General features: G+C 35.2%; 1 pseudogene; it reads left to right on the top strand.

Moving 5' to 3' along the window:
- The first annotated feature begins 664 nt into the window (after positions 1–664).
- On the top strand, positions 665–12,311 carry LOC124365563 (annotated as a pseudogene).
- Positions 12,312–18,607: the final 6,296 nt, after the last annotated feature.

Here is an 18,607-nt window from a genome sequence, read left to right as displayed (position 1 = left end):
TACAAAATCCAGAACAGAAATAAATGGCTGTATAAGAAAAAAAAACAATCATCACAGACGTCGATATTAACTACGCTTCATAACTTCCTTGTGTAATAAAACCGAAATACTCTCTCAGATTATAGTAAGACAAGGATAGATTAATTTATGTAATAAATAAATTACAATAAGTGCTTTGTTGATTACCGTTTAGACTTATTTACGTGTGTCTTGTTTACGAAGTAAGAACTAAAATTTACATTATATATCTCATAGACAAAAGGATTAGTTTTTTATACACCTAGTGGCCATTTTACTTTTTGTCACAAAAAGAGCACTGTAAAACCTTAATTTAATTATACCCTATTTTATAATTGTGCTCAATGCCATCACTTCAACATACAAGTATATTGTTCAATGGTGAGTAAAGAACGAGGCATTTGAAGTTTCAAGTAGAGTAATAACTTGTGCCAAAGCAATACAGAATGACTGCAATGTGTGTTAATTAAAAATAGTAAATAAAATAGTTTAAAAGTTATTATATGTACATATAAAATAAGTTTTTCTGCGCATTCTGTATCATATGGAGTGATACTACTACAAACAAAATAAAAACATCAGAGTAAAATTTATTGGTTGGGAGATATCATTTCCTCAGTAACAGCTGTTCGGTAGACTTGGGGACATGGGCACACAACTTGTTGAAGGCCGACTTGCTCTGGTAACAGGTAAGAGTTATTTGTTTTTAAGTTCACGTTTGTTCGGTATTTGTGTTACCAGCAGGTTAGTATGTTTGCTGAGTTGATCCAACCTACTACTTAAAGTGTTACATGAATTACTGTTGAAAGAAGTCCTAAAACAAAATTATTTCCAGTATGATGCAAAATTTTACAGCCAGTCCGACGTGCTACAGATGGTTTCACCTATTTCAGGAATATTATTGGATATTTATCTAAACCACATTAAAAATTAATTTATCATCTCAAATAAAAATAAATTCAGTGAGAAAATTCTGTTATGCCGTAGATATGTGGATGACACATTATTAATTTTCAATGGTACCAACTGACAAATAGAATTGCTTCTAAACTATTTAAATAAAATACATACAATTATAAAGTTTAAAATAAAACTTTAGACCTCAAATAAAATAAAATTTTTGGATCTCACAGTATAAAATAACAAAATTAAATGGGAAATAAAAAAATACATAAATATAAATAAATATATATATATATATATATATATATATATATTTTGTTAAGACAAATGCCCACATAAGCATTTTGTTATTGAATATACATTTTCATAACTATATAGAGAATCTTTATTCAATGCCGATTTTAATTTTAAGTATATAAATAAACTATTTTTAAAATAGTTTGAAAAAGTACCTAAATATATATAATTAAATAATAAATTTTTAAACTGGATAAATAAGTACAGTTAAACTAATCAAGAAATTAGGTAAAGGGATTTTGTGGAACTTACGGATCTCTCTGCAGTATAGATATTGATACATTGATCAAAATGTATTCTAAGCAAACCTAAAGTGTTTCTTCTGAATGTATCCAAGAGCTCCTCTTAACCCGTAACAGCCAGATCAATGTCAGAAGACCATGTTCTGTGTAGTACTACGCGTACAACTGTGTCTATATGGCTACAGTAAGCTGTGTCGGGTTATAAATTGTATCCAACTAAGCGACATTTAACCCGTGACAGCCCTGATTAATGTCAGATGATCATGGTCTGTGTAGTACTGCGCCTACAACTATGTCTATATTGCTACACTAGGCTGTGTAAGTTATAACCTTTATCTAACTAAGCTCCAATTAAACCGTGATAGCCCTGATTAATGTCAGATGATCATGGTCTGTGTAGTACTGCGCGTACAACTGTGTCTATATTGCTACACTAGGCTGTGTCGGGTTATAACCTTTATCTAACTAAGCTCCAATTAAACCGTGATAGCCCTGATTAATGTCAGATGGTCATGGTCTGTGAAGTACTGCGCATACAACTGTGTCTATATGGCTACACTAGGCTGTGTCGGGTTATAACCTTTATCTAACTAAGCTCCAATTAAACCGTGATAGCCCTGATTAATGTCAGATGATCATGGTCTGTGTAGTACTGCGCATACAACTGTGTCTATATGGCTACACTAGGCTGTGTCGGGTTATAACCTTGTATCTAACTAAGCTCCAATTAAACCGTGATAGCCCTGATTAATGTCAGATGATCATGGTCTCTGTAGTACTGCACGTACAACTGTGTCTATATTGCTACACTAGGCTGTGTCGGGTTATAATCTTTATCTAACTAAGCTCCAATTAAACCGTGATAGCCCTGATTAATGTCAGATGATCATGGTCTGTGTAGTACTGCGCGTACAACTATGTCTATATGGCTACACTAGGCTGTGTCGGGTTATAACCTTTATCTAACTAAGCTCCAATTAAACCGTGATAGCCCTGATTAATGTCAGATGATCATGGTCTGTGAAGTACTGCGCATACAACTGTGTCTATATGGCTACACTAGGCTGTGTCGGGTTATAACCTTTATCTAACTAAGCTCCAAATTAAACCGTGATAGCCCTGATTAATGTCAGATGATCATGGTCTGTGTAGTACTGCGCATACAACTGTGTCTATATGGCTACACTAGGCTGTGTCGGGTTATAACCTTTATCTAACTAAGCTCCAATTAAACCGTGATAGCCCTGATTAATGTCAGATGATCATGGTCTGTGTAGTACTGCGCGTACAACTGTGTCATTATTGCTACACTAGGCTGTGTCGGGTTATAATCTTTATCTAACTAAGCTCCAATTAAACCGTGATAGCCCTGATTAATGTCAGATGATCATGGTCTGTGTAGTACTGCGCGTACAACTATGTCTATATGGCTACACTAGGCTGTGTCGGGTTATAACCTTTATCTAACTAAGCTCCAATTAAACCGTGATAGCCCTGATTAATGTCAGATGATCATGGTCTGTGTAGTACTGCGCGTACAACTGTGTCTATATTGCTACACTAGGCTGTGTCGGGTTATAATCTTTATCCAACTAAGCTGTTATATTTTGTTGTCTAACGTTGTGTAGTGTAAAGAGTCATTTTGAAATTCTTCGTCGACGACTTTTTTTTATTTCTTCAGAGGAACGCGACTCTAAATTCCAGATTCCAGTAGCCAAGTCTGTGACAGCGTCAGATTTCAGACGTTGCACTAAGGCGAAGGTTAACTGGATCTAAACTCGATTTATCGTAGTCATACAGATTATTTTGTTTGATTTATGGAATGGAAGCTGTATAGTATGTAGTTATACAACAACCCGATATCCACATACTTAGGGTAGAAGTATGATCCACCTTGTGAGTGGATTATTCTTCAACTCCTTATTTCTTTAACTTTTTAAGGAAATACTACATAAACTCGATTGTTATGTTGGATTTATGGAATAAAGGATATATAGTATGTAGTTAGGGAGGGGGGATTTATTATTCCCATCTTCAGAAAGTTTTTCAAGGTACAATATATATCATCATAGGAATGAAACATATTACAAATATAAAAACAACGCATTGTATAGGAACTTCCTTATATTTACTCTACCATAACTGTGGTCTGAAAAGTAATACTTACAAGTATTTTTAGTGTGGTTTGTTCTGTTATTTAGGAGCCAGCAGTGGTATAGGGAGGGAAACATGTAAAGTGCTAGCCAGAGAAGGTGCTACTGTGGTGGTCACATGTATAGACGAGGCAGGAGCTCAAGAGACAGTCACACAGTTGGAAGGTGAATTGCAGACAGTATTAATTACTGGTGGAAAAGATTTGATAGTGATAGAGGTACGGGGAAATATAAAGTAGGTGATACTGTGGTGGTTACGTGTATATATAAGCTCATCAGTGTATTTTTTACATTAACCTAAGTTGCAAACTCTAGCCATCTTTGAATGGCTGTCATTTTTGACTCGGTTATCCGTTTGAGGTCAGGTTTGCGGCTCTGTACTCTACTAATAAAGAACTTTTATTTTATATGCATATAAACCTATGCTTACATTTAAGATTTTCTTCTGACTCCTAGCGGGCCGCTCCCCTGAGGAAGTGGCGGATCACTGAATATGTGATAAAATAGATTTTTATGTCCAGTAACTTTGTGTAAGGTTTTATAACTCTATTTTAAATATTTTGAAACCCCCCACTTCCTCTGGGGGGCGGCCCGCTAGGAGTCAGAAGAAAATCTTAAATGTAAGCATAGGTTTATATGCATATCAAATAAAAGTTCTTTATTAGTAGAGTACAGAGCCGCAAACCTGACCTCAAACGGATAACCGAGTCAAAAATGACAGCCATTAAAAGATGGCTAGAGTTTGCAACTTAGGTTAATGTAAAAAATACACTGATGAGCTTTTTGATTTTAACTTTACTAACCCAAAACTGGTTACAATTAATTGTTGTTGTAGAATAATAAATTTCATTATTTGCAATGATTTAGTCATTAGAAGATTGCTACTTACAGAGAGCCTTTTCACAACAGATGCTCGAAGTGTCCGCCTTCTGTTGTTTGACAGTGAGCTAATCGGTGATAAAAGGCCTCCACAGCGTGTTGTAGTCCTGTTACCTCACGTTCCAAACAACCACTTTCATCTAAGTTCCTTTCAAATCCCGTGGTTTTCTTTTATACACCCTATCTTTAAGATAACCCCAGAAAAAGAAATCCAAAGGAGTTAAGTCGGGGGAACGAGCGGGCCATTCAATGGCACCTCTCCTTCCGATCCATCTTTGAGGGAACATAACATTTAAGTAATCCCTTACAATATTCCTGTAGTGCGCGGGTGCTCCGTCTTGTTGAAACCAGATTTGAGCCAAGTTTTCACCAACAATATTTCGAAGAGCTGGTATTATACGGTTTCTGAGCATGTCAAGGTAGGAAACTCCGTCTAAAGTTCCGTTGATAAAAAACGGCCCCCACAATTCTTCCACGTAATATGCCGGCCCAGACATTCAACTTTTGTGGGTGTTGCGTGTGACCTTCTATCATCTTGTGCTTATTACTATCAGTCCAGTAACGGCAGTTGTGTTTGTTTACATTGCCATTTAACATGAATGTAGCCTCGTCTGAAAATACAATGTCATTTAGAAGGATTTTATTTGTAACTAACTTGGTCATCATAATTTCACAAAACTCAAGACGCCTGTCAAAATCGTCTTCGTTTAGTTCTTGATGCAATGTAAATTTGTATGGCTTGAAACCATTTTTATGCAAAATGTTTTGAACAGAACATTTGGACTTGTGAAGGAAACAGGATTTTTCCGGACATTTGCCATCGTTCAGTGAAACAAGAAAACAGTAACACTACGTTTCGAGATCTGCAATCTGATCTCTTCTTCAGGTAAAGAACTAACCTAATACATAATTACAAACTAGGTTAAAATAAACAAATCTTACTAAAGCGTTGTGGCACGCCTAAGTCAGGAATCACATCCTACATGTTGTTTGTCAACTTCACTAACACTAAAGACATGCACTTAATACAAAACTAACAAAACACCATTTGTAATTTGTAATAAACCAATGCGGAGTCACAATATGGTTTTAAGAAGTTCATCTCGCATGAACCAATAATAACGACAGGGCCCATTCCTGTCCCCCTTCCCTTGTATTTCCGCCATCTTGTTTTAGCCAGCCGTCACGATTACCATTGGCTAATCCCTCTGGTCAGTCGTAGGTGGTTAGTAGACGAGTGAAGACGTATTGTGACCTGTATTCCGTAGTTTAGTTTTAATTATTGGTGTTTTGTTAGTTTTGTATTAAGTGCATGTTTTTAGTGTTAGTGAAGTTGACAAACAACATGTAGGTTGTGATTCCTGACTTAGGCGTGCCACAACGCTTTAGTAAGATTTGTTTATTTTAACCTAGTTTGTAATTATGTATTAGGTTAGTTCTTTACCTGAAGAAGAGATCAGATTGCAGATCTCGAAACGTAGTGTTACTGTTTTCTTGTTTCACTGAACGATGGCAAATGTCCGGAAAAAATCCTGTTTCCTTCACAATCCTTCCATCGTCAAAAATAACCTTCAAACAAAGCATTTGGACATATCATGATTGCCTACAGCCGATGTGAGCGTTTCATGAGGATTCTCAATGAATGACTGAAGAACTTCCACACTCGAATCCTGATCGGTTGCACTTGGTGGACGACCACTTCTAGGAAGATCAGAGACAGTTCCATGAGTTACAAAACGGTCTATTGTTCTCGTAACTGTTGATTTTTATATTGGGTATCGGTTTGGAAATGAGTCATTGAATAGGTGTTGAACTTCACTGTGAGACCGTGTTAAATCCCCCCAACCACGCATCATTAATATGGTAACTCTCTCACGTTCACTAAGTGCCATAACAAAAACAAGATAAAACTGAGTTGAAACAAATTAAAAGTAAAAAACTGTTATAGTCTATCTTTAATAACGAGTAGAATGCCACTACTAACATCTAACTAAAGCAAGAATGGTTACTGTCTGCGGGAATACCCCTCAGAAATAATGAAACTTATTATTCTACAACAACAATTAATTATTAAACACAGTGTAATTATTTTACAGCTGTTCTAGGCTAGAATAATATTAGCAAGAACAGTGCTGCCACCAGCTACAAATTTTAAGTCATTTGAGAAATAACACATCTCCAGGAGATGAGGTGTTTCTCAAAAGAATGAATATTTTAACATCTGCTATCACTATGGTTACTTAGTGGAGATGTGGTGTTTACTTAGTACTGGATTCGCCTTGCCTTCAACTACATTTTGGTATGCCTAACTCATTATTGGTAAAAAATGGACATGAGGTGTTTCTCAAATGACTGATTCAATTGTAAACAGTTTTGGGTTAGTAAAGTTAAAATCAAAAAGCTCATCAGTGTATTTTTTTTACTTTAACCTAAGTTGCAAACTCTAGCCATCTTTGAACGGCTGTCATTTTTGACTCAGTTATCCGTTTCAGTTCAGGTTTGCGACTCTGTACTCTACTAATAAAGACCTTTTATTTGGTATGTATATCAACCTATGCTTACATTTAAGATATTCTTCTGACTCCTAGCGCGCCGCCCCCCTGAGGAAGTAGCGGATCACTGAATATGAGATAAAATAGATTTTTATGTCCAGTAACTTTGTGTAAGGTTTTGTAGCTCTATTTTAAATATTTTGAAAAATATTTAACCGACCCGGGACATTTTGGGCACCCTGTATATATATATACACACACTTACACTGTATACACTGTGTATATATATATATATATATATATATATATATATATATATATATACAGTGTACTATATATAACAGAAAAAACCACAATAATAAGACTTGTAATTATAAATTGTTTACTATACAGTTAAGAATAGCATGCATATATATATATATATATATATATATATATATATATATATATATATATATATATATATATATATATATACTAATCACTGTGTTGAATAGAAGAAAACAAAAAACTATTTTTCACTTCTATATTTCGGGGGATTTAATACTTCCCGGATTTAATACTTTAAGTCTTCAGGAAGTTTTAAATAAAAATGAATACAAAACTATAACACGTAAACAAGAATTAATAAAACATTAATTAAATGAAGACGGGGGTATTAAATCCCCTAAATATAGAAGTGAAAAATAGTTTTTGTTTTCTTCTATTCAACACAGTGATTAGTAAGTAAGCCATTTGGCAGATACGAAAATCGACCAACAAAAGCCTGCTGGTAACTCTTCTTTATACTATATATATATATATATATATGAGACAGGAGCGCATGAAACTGTCATGCTGTGAAAATTTAATAAATATTATTGCATTGCTATTCTTAACTGTATAGTAAACAATTAATAATTACAAGTCTTATTATTGTGGTTTTTTCTGTTATTTAGGAGCCAGCAGTGCTAATTTTAATTGTATGATGAATAAAACATAATTGTAGGTGTATTCTAGAAGTTATCATTAGTGGCGATTTGGCAAAAGGAATAATAAAATTATATGATTTAAGTCTCATGCATCCCGATAACTATGAATCATATTTATTGGAAACTTTTGATAGGGACTGGTCATATTGTCCTCTGGTATGATGTGACAAAGTTTGATTCAGCAACGGAACTTGTAAAAACCATAAAGGAGAGATATGGAAGAGCTCCCGATATTCTGGTGAACTGCGCTGGCATTGCAAATCCATTTGCACTGTTAGATCTAACTCCAGAATCCTTCCAGAGAGTTTTGGACGTCAATCTCAAGGTAAAACATCTTCTTCGTTTGATTAAATAACTGCTATAACGAGTAAGACAGTATTTATGTAATATTTAGTCTGTTATTGTTAAATACTGTTATTATACAGTCGAACTGAGACTCCACTTTTATTTCACTAATCTATACTGTATTCAATGGATTAAACTTTGATATTCAGGAGAGTAAAATATAATTAAATCCAATCAAAAAAGCTTCTGCCAATCTTTTCTCTTTCAGAATTTTGTATTATATCGTGATAGGAATTGTCATTTCACTATGTTAGTTAATATTACAATGCATTCCCATAAACATGTGTTTTAAAAACAAAATTAGGCATTCTTGAAATTAAATAATCTGTTTGTTCTGTGATGTGTGAACATCAGCTCACTATTAATTGATTGCTTTTAATTAAAACAAAATTGTGTTTTAAGCACAACTAAAACAACTTAAGATGACGTGTCTTGCAAATTTCAAATGAAAGAGTTCATAAATGTTTACAATTCATGCCAAATTAGAGTCATCAGTGTTGTACAAATATACCTTCTAAAAGAAGAAATCCATCCTTTATTATATTAAGATAATAACAGTCAAACGTTAAATGTACCTTTCTTCCGACTAAATAGGCCATTTTATGTCAAATCAACACACTAAATTTACCTGACCATTTTTTGATTTGCTTACATTTTATATACTTGTATTGTGTGCCAAGTACAAAATTTAAAATTTAAATCTCAAGCAGTTTTTAAATATGGCTACGTGAAGTTTCCAAAAACTAGCCTGTAAAAAGATATATTAAAACTGCTATATAATTTACCATTTCTCCGTGAATACATAGTACAGTTTTAAATGACATAATAAAATGTAAATATGGGATGTTGATCGGTTCATGGTTAAAAAATTATTTCTGTCACTCGCATTTTATAAGCCTGTTTTGAATGAAAAATAATATATTTAAATAATTGGAACTTTTAATTTAAACTTTATCCAAAAAGTGCTTAATTTACGATGTGTTGTTGAAATATTTCAATAAATGGTCATTCCTGTTGTAAACTGAATATATATAAGGAATTGTTATGGATTTATTGTTAAAAAATACAATAATTTTTATACATCCTTGTTTTGTTTTACAATAGCTATTTTGTATAGAGTTTAAAGCAGCTACGCAATAGAAACTAACGAGAAAAACAGCTATATTATACAAAATATAGGTTTAATAATTTAAATATTTCCTGGAAATAAATAAAAGTATTGAGTTTAAGTAGTATTTCATTAAAAGTTTAAAGAAATAAGGAGTTAAAGAATAATCCATCAACACAGGCGGATAATTCTACTACCCTAGGTATGTAGATATCTTGCATAAGTAGGTTGTGGATATTATCACAAGCAAATATGGGTATTCTGACTAGTGAACGGACACTCTTGTTGAAAGTGATGTAAGTCAAACCAAAAAGAAATAAAAAATGTAATATCTAAAATAAGTATTACAAGTAATTATTTTTTACCTAGATGCTTAAATCTTCCTCAGTGTATTTTAAAATTATATTTGATATGATACAGCTGGTTTTATCTTTGGTAGCCATTGCGTTTTGCTTTCATGTTTATACAAAATCACATGTATTTAAAAAATCATAGAAAAGCTTATTATTATTATTATGTTTTACAATGAACCCACTGCTATCCCTTGTACTATTTAGCCAGTCGGTTTACAACCATTTTTTTAAACAAAGTAAGTACATTTTGGAAAAAAGCTCCAATTAAAATTCAATCAACATTTGACTAATTGTGAAAAACGAATTGCCCATTGCCTTTCTCTATTGGTATTTTACTACTATGTGCAACTGTACTAAGTATTCACGGAACAATTTTAAATGTGCTTTTTGGAAAAATCCTAATCGAAATCTTGATACGTATTTTGACAAAAATTTGTTTGTCATAACCAATGTTGTGTTGTTTATAATTGGAATGGACATAAAAATGCTACAGAGTGACATTCATTCTCGCTCTCTAAGTCAAAAGGAGAGCTCTTAAAGCAATTCTAGAAATTCTGTTTGTGTATTTTGGTTTGGTTTGAAATTTACATATCCATATTTCATAAACTATGTGAGATAAAAATATGGTATATTTTGTAGTCTTAGCAAACAGTACAAGTATACGAGAGTTTTTATTAAAATCTAAAATGGTAAGGTAAAACTTTCATCTGAAGTAGTGACTTGACTTTAACGAATCTAATCTGAAAGGGCTATTAAATGTTTTATTGTGTTAAGCTCTCGCGCTGGATTTAGGAATGATGTTTGACTACGTTATTTTGTACATATAAAACTTGCATGAACACTCTTTTATAACTAAAATTGTTTTATTTCAATGTAGGCTTATTTTTAAACGTTATCACCTTTTTCTGTCAACATAGTTTTATTACACTCTTTGCCAATACACTCTGTATCTTATCAAGTGTTGAAGATAACTTAAAGTCCTCTTGCAGTTCAGTACGTAGTAACTTTTTTTTTCTACGAAATTTTTAAAAAGTAGAATAAAACCCCATAGAATTTGTAATACATAATTTGAGACAAACGCAAATATTAATATAATATGCAACATTTATCCATGTGTAATGCAAATTAGAAACTTGACTTATTTGTATCGCACAAAATATCACAACTTATTTTTGTCTATGCAAAATATAACTTTCCATGTTTTTCTCGTTGCAGTCATCGTTATACTTGAAACCAATTTTTGTCCATGCAAAAAATAAGTATCCATGTTTTTTCGTAGCAGTTATCGTTACACTTAAGACCAACGTAACAATGTTGGCTGACACAACGTGCAACGTTTCTTCCTCGAAAACCGAACTGCAACACAAAGAAATTCTTAATAAATTATTTACTCTTGCAGGAAATATTCTTCACGAGTCAGGCAGTGTGCAGAGAGCTGATAGTCGCCCTGATGTTAGGGACTGTAGTGGAAATATACAGTGTGAGAGTACTCTTCTTCAATACCCATGCCGACAACTAACAGAGCAACTCTTCTTGAATCATTTACTCTTGCAGGGAACATTCTTCACGAGTCAGGCAGTGTGCAGAGAGCTGATAGCCGCCAAGACGGCAGGATCTATTGTGAACGTATCTAGTTTGTTAGTAAACTACGGATAAAATTTGTTTCGATTGAGTGCATACGTTGCCAGCAAAGGAGGGGCTGATGCAATTACCAAATGTATGACCAGGGATTTAGGACAGTAAGTTATTTTTTGGTTATATATGATACACATATTTATATACCAGTACTTGGAATGGTTCATATATATTATATGTGTTTTATACACATATGTAGTATAAACAACCATTTTTACACTCCACTAAAAAACAGCAATTACCTAAAATCCTCGTTTAAAAATTTAAAAAATTTGAATTTAGGTACAATACAGTTGAACCATAATTGTAGCTTGTATTTTAGACGGATTTAGTAGTGCCGATCCGTATGTATGTTTAAATATCTACATAGTAATTTTGCATGTCTAATGTACTTAAAATTGAAAATAAAAATCATTAATTAGTTTACTTTAACAAAACTGTGATTTTGACAAAGTGAACAAACAATAATATCACTAGCGTGTTTGATTAAACAATCAGCATCTAATATTAATTAGTATATTAAATAATGTGATAGTGAAATTAAATAGACATTATTGCAAGACAGGCAATACAAACTGAACTGCCAATGTCACATAATTTATAGGACACAAAATCTGAACAGAATATTTTTATTGACATTAGTAATAGGACTGATATCGAACAAGCCAAGAAACAGTTAGTTTACCCAGCGCCTTGGTATGAATTAATCATTGGAGTAATGCCATTTGGACACTAGAAAACCTTTTAATCGAGCTTTAAATTGAGTTTGATTCGTTGTCTGGTTTATTTCCTCTAGGAGATTATTGAGCAATCTTTCACCAGCTTGTGACGACAGGCTTTCGTATGCTACGGTCCTGTGTTGATGCATATAGTACTTATATTCGTACTTTACTCTTGTGTTATAGTCTGCCCTGAATGAATGTAAATTATGTACGGACATAAAGTACGACCTCAAAGATCATAGATTGAAGGTACAGCAGGTAACTAGAACTTCCTAAAGGCATCTACACGGCTTTTGTAGCACTATTTCCAATCTGTGTTTAGCAAAACGTCCCCAAAGTCTGATGCAAGCTACATGAGGGACAATGCAGTACAACGTGGCAGACGATCAAACCATTATCGAAAAGTATCTGAAACATACCTTTTGCAAAGTTATGAAGGACAAAACACTAGATGTAACCTTGAAGTGAAAATGAAAATGATATTCGTATGGTCGCTCCAAGTCAGACCTCTGTTGAGGATCGTTTCAAGGAAATTTGAGAAATGCGCGAACTCAAAGAGCTCTTCATCCATCACGGCGACAGTGTGCAGGTCAGATTTTTGCTGTCGGAGTCAGATTTGTTACGTGGTCGCTACAAATCAGCAGCTTCCAAGAGAAGGAGGGCTCCAATTGGTGACACTCTTGAGTTTATAGCATTGAGCTTACAAACGCTGCTCAGTTTGGTAGTGGGATTTACTAGATACTGCACCAAGTTAGCTAGCAGCTTTCAGGTGAAGGAGGGCTTCTATCGGCAACATTGTTGAGTTTTAGCACCGAGTTTACAATCGCAGCTAACTATAGTAGTAGGGGTTGCTAATTTTGTGCACCAGGTTTGCTACATGTTTGCTTTGACAGAGCAGCTTTCAGGTGAGGGAGGGCTTCTGTAGGCAACATTCTTGAGTTTACAGCACCGAGTTTACAATCGCAACTCACTCTGGTAGTAGGAGTTGCTATTTCCTGCACCAGGTTTGTTACATGTTTGGTACAACACAGCAGCTTTTAGGTGAAGGAGGGTTTCTATCAGCATTATTTTTGAGTTTATAGCACCGAGTTTACAATCACCTATCGCTCTAGTAGTAGGGGTTGCTAGTTTCTGCACCAGGATTGCTACATCTTGCTATAACACAGCAGCTTTCAGGTGAAGGAGGGCTTCTGTTGGCAACATTTTTGAGTTTTTATCACCGAGTTTACAATCGCAACTCACTATAGTAGTAGGGGTTGCTAATTTTGTGCACCAGGTTTGCTACATATTTGCTTTGACAGAGCAACTTTCAGGTGAGGGAGGGCTTCTGTAGACAACATTCTTGAGTTTACAGCACCGAGTTTACAATCGCTACTCACTCTGGTAGTAGGAGTTGCTATTTCCTGCACCAGGTTTGTTACATGTTTGGTACAACACAGCAGCTTTTAGGTGAAGGAGGGTTTCTATCAGCATTATTTTTGAGTTTATAGCACCAAGTTTACAATCACCTATCGCTCTAGTAGTAGGGGCTGCTAGTTTCTGCACCAGGTTTGCTACATCTTGTTATAACACAGCAGCTTTCAGGTGAAAGAGGACTTCTGTAGGCAACATTATTTGAGTTTTAAAGCATCGAGTTTACAATTGCCAACTCACTCTGGTAGTAGGGGTTGCTAATTTCTGCACCAGGTTTGTTACATGTTTGCTACAAAAAAGCAGCTTTTAGGTGAAGGAGGGCTTCTATCAACATTATTTTTGAATAAATAGCACCGAGTTTACAATCAACTCTCGCTCTAGTAGTAGGGGTTGCTAGTTCCTGCACCAATTTTGCTACAGTACAGCAGCTTTCAGGGTGAAGGTGAGCTTCTGTTGGCAACATTCTTGAGATTATAGCACAGGGTTTACAATCGCAACTCACTCTGGTAGTAGGGGCTGCTTGTTCCTGCACCAGGTTTGTGACATATTTGGTAGAACACAGCAACTTTCAGGAGAAGGAGGGCTTCTGTAGGCAACATTCTTGAGTTTTTAATACCTAGTTTACAATCGCAACCCACTCTGGTAGTAGTAGGTGCTATTTCCTGCACCAGGTCTGCTACATGTTTGCTACAACACAGCAGCTTTCAGGAGAAGGAGGGCTTCTGTAGGCAACATTCTTGAGTTTTTAATACCTTATTTACAATCGCAACTCACTCTGGTAGTAGGAGTTGCTATTTCCTGCACCAGGTTTGCTACAACACAGCAGCTTTCAGGGTGAAGGTGGGCTTCTGTTGGCAACATGCTTGAGTTTACAATCGCAACTCACTCGGGTAGTAGGGGTTTCAAGTTCCTGAACCAGGTTTGCTACGTTGTTTTTCATTGCAATTAAATTCTGATACCAGTACCACAATAGTAGTCCTGATTTTTAAAACCAAATATGGAGTTTCAGTGCATTCAGCTTGCAGGTTTCCATAATGCACAGTAGCCTATGCGTCAGCTGTTCATATAGCTGCTGGTGAATCCATCAACCTTGATCTATTCAATGGAGTGGTCAAGTGTTATTTTTCTTGTTCTTTCTGGCTTGAGGTTTCTTTTCCGAGAGTATTTCGGCTTCGATGGCTGACACAAGAGCTTTACAGGTTGTATTCGGAGTATTAGTCTCAGAGGAAGCCACTTGGAGTGTATGGAGGTTTTCCATCGTCTCACGAGACTAATGTAGAGGCAGGGCTGTGAGGTTTGCTATAACTTCTGGACACAGGAAGCTAGCCAAAGGTCGGACGCATTTCCGTTGTAGACCACAATGTTTATTACTACTAGACCAGATCATGGATTTTCCCTGCGTCAGTACTAACTGTAGCTGCACATGTTTTCTCCAAGCAGCACCACTCAATTTTCCCTCTTTTTAAAGTATATATTTTTATATATAATTGAAATTATTATTTGATATTTTATGTTAAAATGTTTGCGTATTTAATTAAGAACCTCATATATGGGTACCTGGGTATGGGTCAGTTATAATAATGAAACTTTTAATTGTGTTATATTTTCAGTTATTTACAAATAATAAATAAATAAATCAAACGTCTGTTTGTCCTAGAAGATATCAAATAATTGTTTTCCCATATCTTTTCTCACCTTCCAAAATTGAGGTTGTGGTATAATGCAATGCAAAAAGGTTCTTGCCTCACTTTAGAAGTTGCCACCTTAGCAGTGCAGTTTAACGTGAATAAAATTGGTGTTATATTTTTCAGTCACAATATAAGAGTCAATAACGTCCAGCCTGGGGTTGTGGATACCGCAATAGCGTGCGATATTTTAAAGGCAACATATGCCAACAATTGTCCTATGAAACGCATTGGACAACCTCAAGGTATTCTATTTTCAAACTGTATTTTAGTAAGGAAGGAATATAAGTATAAGTTGGTAGTAGGTGGTGGTAAATCAAATCAAATCAAATTCTTTATTGTTCATTGACATGAGACATGCATGGAACATGGTCATATATTATAGAACCGATTAATACTAGACAGAAGAATACAACATCACACATTTAAATAACAGTTAAAAACAGTTTAAAATAGAAAATAGTACAACTTAAACTACAAAGAATCTTATCTATATCGTCCACTAGGCTGGAGCACCGATCACCAGTTCGTTTAATGGAGTAGAATGCTTGTCTTATTAGGTATTTTTTAAGTTGTTTTTAAAAGACGTCTCAGTCTCGCACGCTGTGATACTAGAAGGCAAAGCATTAAAGATTTTAGGGCCCATATATGACATTGATTTTTTAAATGTATTATTATGGTGTTGCGGAATGATTAGAGCATCTCTGTTTCTTGTAGAATACACGTGGTTAAATGATGGGAAGGATTGAAGGTTCTTAAATGTAAATGTGGCAACCGAATATATATAAAGTATGTGATGGCAATGTCATTAGGCTTTCCCTAGGGAAAACCTCCCGACAGCTCTCACGATGACCCAGACCACACATCAGTCGAACAGCCTTCTTCTGCAGTTTAAAAACCCTAGTGATCAACCTACCTGAAGCCGTCCCCCAGAAAATCAATCCATATGTTAAAATGGGCACAAAGTAACCAAAGTACACCAGCCTAACAGTATCTCTAGACAGAAAACTTGTTAGGTACCTTAAAGAGTAAATGCTGGCACCAAGTCTATGACAGACATGACTGATGTGATTTGACCAGTCAAATCTGGAATCAATGTGGAGTCCCAGGAAGCAGACCGTTGAAGAATGCTCGATAGGTATATTGTCAAGGAGAGTAACTAACGCACTCTCATTCTTGTGGGGTCTAAAGTGGACTATGAGGTTTTTTTCAAGATTGAGAAATAAATAGTTAGCAGAAAACCAAGAACTAAGACTCTTGAGTGAAAAAGCCAGCTAGGTGGAAAGAGATTGAGCTGTGTCAGCTTGAATAAGTACACTGGTGTCGTCCGCATATTGCACTAAGTGGCCCCTCACGGATGAGTTAAGGTCATTCACGTATATATTAAATAAAAGAGGGCCAAGAATTGAGCCTTGCGGCACACCAACCTTGACCGGTAAGAGAGCAGACCTACCCCTACCCCTTTGTTGGTGATCTCAACAAACTGAGAGCGACCAGAAAGATAGGAACGAAACCACTCTAGAGGGATGCCTCTAACACCGTACATTTCCATCTTGTCCAGGAGACGTTGGTGGTTGACGGTGTCAAAGGTACGGGAAAGATCACAAAAAATGCCCGCAGGTAAACTTCCTTAAAAAATATCACCTATTTTTGCCTCGAAGTTTTTTGACTGAGGCAGGATTTCTCATGGGAGGGGGGTTATAAAAATTCACTGTATATGCACCGTTGATCGCCAAACAGACTGTTTTCAGTTTTAATATAGCTTTTTCAGAAAAATAACGATAACGCAATGGAATGTTGAGTTTAGCTCCAGTTCAACTTCCTCTTAGTCCATCGCATCGTCTAGAATCTGTCGCTGTCACAGACTTCAATCCTTTAATCTGCAGTCATGATCGTCTGAGGAGTTCCAAAAATGTGTGCCGAAGAAATACAAAACGAACTCTTTACATAGTTTCCACATAAGATTTCCACAACCTCAGACTACTAAATAAATTGTAATATAGGTAAACAGATATTCTCATTCATCAGGTGCAAAACTGAGTACATTATGTTTACTAAGAGGAAAGTTAACAGGAACTAAACTCAACATTCAAATTGAATCAACCCTTCCCACCATTGCTCGAAATTTCACATTGTTAGCTTTAAACCGTTGATTGTACGTACCCTTGTATTTTGGAAACAAAAACCAATATCTCGTTTATACACTAGCTTTATTTCATATACTATTCGTTTTAATAGTCTTATTAGTTTATAAGAAGACCAAGACATAAACAGAATGAAGTGTTAAATTGTACATGTAATAAAAGCTGTGTTAAAAAGTGATTTGTGCCGGTTTGATAAGAGATGCAACCCGGGTTTTTTTAGTACACCAGAATTTCCGTTGGACTTTTTACCCAGACCTGATAAGACACCTTTTGAAGAAGACAATAGTGGTTTGTGGTAGCAGATAAACCCAGGAAGGGGCTAGACAGGCGTTTGGGTCCGCCAAGATGTATAGCAATGACATACAGTAATGAGCTGAGCGATGAGTGACAGGAGAAACGTCTCATGGCGGTGAGTTACGGATCAGCGGCACCGTGTGGAGCCGCCCTGCCGGCCACATCTTTCATGGCCAGTGCAGAGATTTTTCCGTATGTACAATAAAAACATTAAGAACCCGGTGACAGAGCACTGTAGTTGGATGTATTTTCAAATCCACAAAAAACTACTTTTAAACTAAGTTACCATTGAGCTCAAACGCTAACCGCCCACCGCTTACCGCTCGTGTAGTGGCAGAAGCCTAAGTCATCCAAGCTATGTTTTCTAAAAATAAATCTAAAATGACCCATTTAAAAATCTTTGTTGAGTTTTCCTTGGATCGGTATAGTTAACTCTAACTCATTGGCGAGTTAAAAAATGATAAAGAAGAGTTAAAATGGCGATCTGTTGACACCAAGCTAATGATAACTCAAATTCTTTACAAAGAAGACCAACACAAGTTCTTACAACGAATGCAAGAATATTAAACAAAATTAATAAAAAGCAAGAAGAAAATTAAAAACACACATCACATCATCACTGCTAACGCAGTGTTTATTACTCTCTATATAAAGGATTTGTAGGAAAATTTAATTATCTAAAAGGTCAGTGTGAAACAGTCTTCAAGTTACCTCAAGAGTTAACTTTATATCCCATGTAAGAACAAAAAAAGAAAATGTTCAAGGTACTCAGAAAGCGGAATGATGTATTACAAAACACTTGTTAATTGAAAATTCGGTTTGAATTATATTTTGTTAGCGTTTTGTTTGAACTGGTCAAGCATTATATTTAAGCAAGTTATTTATTTAAAATTATGAGTCAATGAGATTAGTTTTTATTAATCAATACAAAATTGTTAAAATCACTGCTTCTG

Source organism: Homalodisca vitripennis, chromosome 6 (genome assembly GCF_021130785.1).
Source record: "Homalodisca vitripennis isolate AUS2020 chromosome 6, UT_GWSS_2.1, whole genome shotgun sequence".
In the NCBI taxonomy this organism is placed as follows: domain Eukaryota; kingdom Metazoa; phylum Arthropoda; class Insecta; order Hemiptera; family Cicadellidae; genus Homalodisca; species Homalodisca vitripennis.
Note: the sequence above shows the minus strand (reverse complement) of the source record. Positions and strands in the feature narration are given on the sequence as shown.